Source organism: Condylostylus longicornis, unplaced genomic scaffold (genome assembly GCF_029603195.1).
Source record: "Condylostylus longicornis isolate FDR11 unplaced genomic scaffold, ASM2960319v2 ptg000034l, whole genome shotgun sequence".
NCBI classification, from domain to species: domain Eukaryota; kingdom Metazoa; phylum Arthropoda; class Insecta; order Diptera; family Dolichopodidae; genus Condylostylus; species Condylostylus longicornis.
The window spans coordinates 1,065,090-1,073,219 of NW_026578003.1; positions in this window are offsets into that span (position 1 = coordinate 1,065,090).

Consider the following 8,130-nt stretch of genomic DNA (forward strand, 5'->3'; position numbering starts at 1 on the left):
AAAATTGAATTAAAATTTAAACAACAAGTAAAAGTTGATATTAAAATTAGCTGTTTTGGAAAACACTTGTATGCTTATGCAGAGGCCAAATGTAGCGAAATTTAATTTTGACAAAAAAGAAAAAGAAAAATAAAACAAAATATTACGGGAATTTAAACGCACTTTCCAAAATAAAAAAAAAATTTTTTTGCGTATTTTTGATTTACAAAAAATTAATTTTATATAAAAAAAAATATTCTTTAATAATTCATTTAAAATTATACAATTTTTAATTTCTTTTTTCCTTATTTTCAATGTTATTACATTATGTGAATATCAGAAAAACGTTAAATAAATTTGCAAGAACTACTTTAAAGCCGGACCTATAATAACGGTTTACAGTTTATACTTGTTATGTGTGTGTCTTTAACGAATGTAAATATTTGAATGAAACCAAGAAATCGTTAACTTTGTTAAATTGGCATAATTTTATTTTCAATTTATTTTTATTTCTTGCTTATGTATGTATATATCTTTTCCTTCTTCTTCTTCTTTATATTTTCATTTCATCGCCGCTCTTGTTTAAATTCAAGTCTTTTATATTATAATAGATTTTGGTATCAAACACGCGTTTAAATTTTTCTATTATATTTTATTAAATACTCGTTTCTTATTTTTCTATAATGTAGTTTGTATTGTATATTGAATATTATTTTTCTCGTTTTTCTTCAGTAGTTTTATTATTTCTTTATTTTAAATCAAAGTGTATTACTTTATATGTAATTATATTATGTATATAATATTTATATTATATATCTATACATAGCAAAATAAATTTAATATAAATTTTGCATTTAATATAAATATGATATAAAAATTAGTTAAATATAATATGCTTATAAATATTAAATATGAGGAGTGCAACCTTTCAAATCAAGAGCAACAAAATTCATAATATGCAGGCATGTAGAATATATGAGTGTGTATGAGAGCAATACATTATATTATTATTTAGTATCAAAATATAAAAATTATGTAAATATAGGAAATGTTTATGATATTTTACTTGTACAACATACAGTATATTATGTACATATATACATTTGTATTATTTTACTACTTGTACGTTACACTCGGTTGATTTTTTTTTTACTAAAGTGTAAAATATTATATTAACTTGTTATACATTATGATTGATTAAATGTACATTATTTACTTTCTTTTCAATTAATTTTGATATATGTACATAGATAGATAGATGATAAATAAAAGTTACTTCCGAAAATATTTTCTTTTTCCCAAAGGGGTTTAAGGAGTCTATAGCATATAGTTAACTTCAAAGTCACATAAGTAATATACGTTATTGATGTGCCATTCCGGTTATAGTATTATCGGAATTTTAAATTCTAAGTCTGTTTCAATACTTAAACTTGTTCTTATGTTACATTTGCAACTTTAACAATGCCGTATATCAAAAATTCAGCAGTAATATTTGAAATGTCATTTGACATGCTCAAATAAATAAATTTGTTTATTGCAATTTTGAATTCAAGGTCATTTAACTTTTAAGAATATTTTAGTATATGGTTTACGCTACGATAAGGTACTCGTATTTTTGTAACAGTAACGATACAAGTGATACAGATATTAATATGATTGATATGAGAGTACTATTGATTATAATATGTTGATTTCTTATTATGAAATCTGACCTAAAACAGCATTTATGAGAGAATACCAACATACTGACAAGATATTGTAGAGTGTAGATAATTTATTATTATTTTATTTTCACCATTAATAATAAAATTAATAAAAATTAATAAATATGAAAAAAATTTAATATACATAATTAAAATGACATTTATTTTAAATAAATTATAATAGAATGATTATAGGTATGTCATAAGAAAATTCAGAATTAAAAGATAACATTTGACAACTATGAGATCACATGATAGATAATATCATTAAATGTACTTATAACAAAAATTTTTGTCCCAAATCTTTACATATTTATATGCAAATATTAATTTTGTTTTTATATTATACAACCATACTAGTTTTAAATATTCACATTATTTCTGATAAATGTAACATAGGCTGCTATGTACAACGTATACAACGCATAAATGTTTATAATATTAACATTTGTGGTTATAACAAGATTTGTTCTGATTTATGAGATTACTATACGATAACATTAACACAATGAATTAAATAAATAATATTGTAAAATCCTGTTACCTGTATACTTGAAAATGTTCTAATTTTATTGGAAAACCTGGTAAAAAAGCAAGATTTTAATGAAAAAAAAAAATTACGCAATGATATACGGTATATGCAAAATATATAGTATTAAAAATTGGGTTGACTCTTAAAATACGAGTATAACGTCAATCAAATAATCTTCACATATCATGCATACATACGTGGTATCTATACATGACATAAATATTGTTCTACGTGCTATCACGTACCATAGGGTATTAAAATTTTTATTTAATTTTAATTAGTTAATAATATTTTAATTGTATACTATATGTTTGAGAAAGTTTTTTAAGAGAAAAATGTGAATTGGTCATTTTAAAAATTTTCACAATTTATAAAAAATCTTCTTTTTATATGAATTGTTTTTTGGCATAAATTTTGTACATTTCATGCCTTCGTTTTCTACACGCATATAATTTATTCATATCTTAATTAAAATTTTAGCTTTGATATCCTCATTTCATTCTTTTAATATATATGTCTTGTAATTAAAGGAGTAAAAGAGGTTCTAATAAATAGTTTTACATATTTGAACATTAATTTAATAAATTCAGAATATACTTGGTAAGGTAACATGTTGAACTTAACCTCCTTGTTCGATTAGGATTAAAAGACTAAACTTCTGGTACGATAAGATTCTTGGACATTCAAAAATGTTTACAAAAACATTAAGTAACGAGACATGTAATTATCAGATTAAATTAAAAAGAAATTGAAAAAAAAATTAAATATAAATTTTGCATATACTTTACAAAAATCACATTTTTCCGTAAATTCTGCAATGTAATTTATTATTATTATAGTGGAATGTTATTTTTTTACCCATTTCTTGACATTTTGTACTTTTATAATTAAGAAATAAAAATATAATTTTATTTGGTTTGTAAAAAATATAAAATCTTGTTATTATGGAAATGCAAAATTTTCATAAAATAATAAAGTTGTTTAATGCTACAAAAAGTATACCAGTGTAAAAAATTTAAACATGTTATGCAGTACATTTTTAATTATATTAATTTTAATTGCATGTAAAATAACACAAAACTTACATAATGCAATAATTAAAAGCTTCAAAATTTACTATTTAATTTTATAATTAAATAATTAAAAATGAGAAATTTAATGTTTCGTTTTAATATTATTTTTAAAATACAAATATTAAAAGAGAATATAAAAAATTATAGCGTTATCTACTTAATTATGACAAAGAGTTCCGGACTTGTTGCCCTTTAAAGAAAGTTGCATTCAATACATTGAATATTTTATTATAATAAAAATCATTATTAAATTTAAAAAACATATGTATATGTACATGAAAAGTTTTTATAGTGATTATTTCGTAAGAATAGAAAAAATAAAATTTAATTATCTTAATTAATAGAAATTATGACATTTAACTATTTTGAGTTTATTTTTGTTATACCATTTTTATATTTATGTAACTCTACTGATATTTTTATGAATTGTTTAATATTACTATTATTATTATCATATTTTAGTTATAAAATTTGATTCGCACACTAACAGCCCATATATGTTTTACTCCAGACCTATTAAATGAATTATATAGTGGCGAGTCTATATATGAATAAAACAATGTAATATTAAACTATGTTGCATTTTAATCACTTATAATTCTATATTTTACAATTTCTCTATAAAAATAAATAATTTCTAGTCAGCATTAAATTCTAGTTTCTGATTTTTTATATACACTTTATTGCTATATTAATTGATTTTAATAGCAATAAAGTGTATATCAAAAATTATTGAAATTTGAAAAATTCTGTACGTTATGTTGTAAACTTGAAGGTTTCAGACAAAAATATTTTTGTTCTTTTAAAAAGTCCTCACTATGATATTAACACATTAATCAGATTTGGGTATATGAATAAAATTTCGAATAGGGATATTCTTCAATTTAAATAAAGAATAAACTATACGAGACCGCTTTTAATTAAATTAAGAACAATTACACTGAATTTAGGAAGTTTATTTGCTTCCAATCATATAAAATTATGAACGTAAATCAAAATTTTCAATAAAAAATTTTCTTTCTTAAACGTATACACATCAACATACAAAAAATAATAATGAAAGAGTTTAAAAATCAATAATTTCTACAAAATGTGTTATAATTAAAAAAAATTCAATTATGTACATAAAATTTAAAATTTTTTTAAATATTTAAGTGCAATTTTTAATAACTATTATTAAAATAGTTCAAATATTACAATGAATTGCATGGAGCAAGCACTTATTGTAAGATATTTAACTAGAACAAAATTGTTTACAAAAAAATCTTGTAATAATTTTAAATCCACACTACATATACATACGTACACATTATTGTAGACAATCTATTCATGAAAACTTAAGATAGAAATTTTAAATTTGATTCAGATTGATTGTTATACAAGTGGAAATGCTCCAGGACAATTGAAAATTAAAATTTTGTATTTATTTAAGTATACATGCAAGTATTTTTGCTGTATATGAATATAAAAATGTAAGTAATACTTGTATGTTATAAAAAATATAAGTATACGTTTACTTGTATGTTATTTCATTCCTTGTTTTTTAAAACACAGTCGAGTTGTATTTAATATTACCTTTATAACAAAATCATAACAATTTTAAATTTACTTCTGTGTTCTGTAATAATTTGCAACTTTTGTCTAAGTAAATCATGATATAGATAATACTCAATTTATCTATAAAATGAGTTTTTATTTTGAACATTTTAATGTTTGAGGTCAAATGATTAAGTAAATATTGCTTGTTTATATTATTTTTATACTTATATTTATTTTGTTTTCAATATTATATCCGTAACAATACAATTTATTTTTTTTTCATTGAAGAAGGAAAGCATGAATTATACTAACATGCCATTGCCTGGCAACCCATTTTGACTTATGTGTTTTACCACCAAAACCTCCTCCTTATATTCTGATACTAGTCCCCTTAGACCAACCATCAAATTTTCGTTAATATAGATTGAAAGAGATTCAACGCTCCCCGTTTTGGTAAAGCGCATTTTGCGTTAAATCCGAAGGCAAAGTCCTCTTTAGCCTTCTGGGAGAATACCGGATAGCAAGGAGCCGAGAGCTCTGTATGTCTCTATATGTCTCACATTGACATCCAAAGGCTTTTATAAGAAATAATTGTGAATGAAAGTAAAAAAAAAAATTTTAAACTGCAACAAAATTTTAATTTGCAATAATCCAAAAAAAAAAAAATTAATATTTTCCAGGAGTTCACTTTTAACTTTAAAATTTTCATTTAGCTTTATTGTTTAAAGAAAAAATAAATCTCACTTTTGAATTATCAAATGGTGTTTTTAGTGTTACCTACTTTTAAACTGTTAACTACTAACTTAAATATAAATTTGTACATATATATGTAAGTACATGTTATATGCAACTGGTATATAACCTGATAAATTTATACCTACATGTACGTATTCGTATAGTAAGCATATTTGTTTTAATGTAAAATGTATATTACGTATACATATATATATGTGTACACAAAGTCTAAATGCAATTTATTTTTTTGCTTTATTTTAATTTCATTCATGTTATTGCTTTCAAAAAATCCAGTATTTTTAATAAATAAGGAAAAGATATTATGTTGAAATTACAATTTGAAAATCAAGTTCAATAACAAGGTATAAAATTTTCAATTTAAAAGGGTGGGCCATATACCAATTTTCTTCTTCATTACATACACAAATTGTATAAAAACCTCATGCCAAAGACTTCATTTCTAACGGAGCCTCAGTTTGTTATGTTGGTCATTAATTTTTTGATTTACAAGTAGTACTTGAACCTCAGCACAAAATTGCATTCCAGAAGGCAACAATTTTGGTGCGCGGCTATTTTTCTGGTGAAGTTTTCTATTTGAAAAAAAAAGAGAATCACTAAAATTATGTCGTGGAGTAATCTGTAAAAGAAGGTCCAATTAATATGCGTCTATCTACTTTAAGTTAAAAAAAAAGCGTAAATTGCCCACCCCCATGAATTTGTTGAAAGCGATGTTTTCATCTTCACCCAAGCCAAGTCTGGTGGATTCACTTTATTTCTTTTTTCCAAACATTTATTTTTGTAATGAGCTGTATATACATATCTATAATATTTTATGATGCACATAACTACCATATATAATATAATTTACAAAGTTTACATTTTTCTTAATAGCTATGAAATCGTAGTTGAAAATTCAAAAGATTCAACACGATAAGATGGCATTCCATGTTGCAGAGTTGATTGGAATTTTTCTGAAAAAAGAAAGAAAAAAAACGACATTTTTCATGTGACATCTTTTTTTCCTTTGGTTTTTTTGAATCACGAGAAAGGAATATACATTCACTTTTTTTTTTAATTTTTGTTATTTTATATTTTGCTTATAAAACTCCTTCAGCCTTTCTTGAATTTCTTTTATTAACCCTGTCGAATCAAATGTACGTATGTAGCTGATTACTATTAAAAACGATAACAATGTTCAATGGCTGGTATATAATAAAAAGGGTAATTAGTCAAATAAGGTTTTAAGAAGAGAAAAGGTTATATAATTAACTAAAAAGGAAAAATTCTTTAAATTTTAAAAATAGCACTTAAAATTATCAATATGAGTTATAAAAAACCAATTAAACGACCAGAAATAATTAACTGCTGCAATATTTTGACTGCCAAACAATTAAATACCATTAAATATTCTAAGAACAGTTACTAAAAAATTTAATTTTACTGAAAAGGGTCGTGTAAAGTTCGGTAATAAATTAAATTCATTTTAACTTTTACTGATGTTTTCATTCTTTAAAATGTTCCTATGAATAATTATTTTAAATTACATTTAAAAGACTGCCAAAACAGGATCTCTATGAAAGATTTGTCTTGAAAATATTGTTTTTAGATATCTAATATCATTTCGTATTAGAGGATTTGGCATAATACATAATATACAAAACTGAATTAGTGTAAGTAAAAAAAATTCGTTGACCCTAAATGATTAAAAAATAAAATTTTTGAAGTTATTATTTTTTTTTGTTGTTAATACATTTATGAATGTAACACTTATTATAAATAATAATTAATGCATGTCTAATTTTGAAATTTAAATTAAATAAGAAATATTTTTTAAATTTGTATATGTCCATTTTTTAATAATGTCCAATGAAACGGTTAAATAGTAAAGAAGAATTTTTGTATTAAATATAAAATTGCAATGCTATGGTATCTATGAATTTCCTATTAGGTATTTGGAATTTACTTACATGTAAGGAATAAAGTTTGGTATATAGATGTTCTTTATAAAATTTCCTTTATAAGTAAAGTCGTTTTTAAAAACCGGAATAAAATTTAAAAAACTAAATATTATGTATGAATATATCGGTATCCAAGATCAGGGAAATTCGCTTTTCAATAAAAAAACAAAACAGGTCTTCAATATAATTTTCTATTTTAGTAAGTTTAAACCTTGAATAAGTGTTATAAAACAATATATGTATATGTATATTTCTTATGTATAAGCTTCCAATTTATTTTTCTAAAAAGAAAAATACCTTGGTGTTAAAGTTTTCTTTTATTATTATATTTAATTTTAAGTTTTAATGCAACCTTTGAAATATTAGCGTTAAGAAAATTTTTGATTTCTTTTAAAACTTTTTTGTTTCTTGAACAATTTTTTATTTACAGTACAGTTAAAGCATATCTAGTGAGAAAAGCATAAATCCGAAATCAAGAATTTGCACATTTTTGAATGCTAATAATAATTAGTAATCAGGGATAATTATTACTAATTATTATATATTCTTGTATTCTTTTATATTTTTAAGATTTTATAGATTTTTTGGTATAACGATGTGGCTTTTTATTT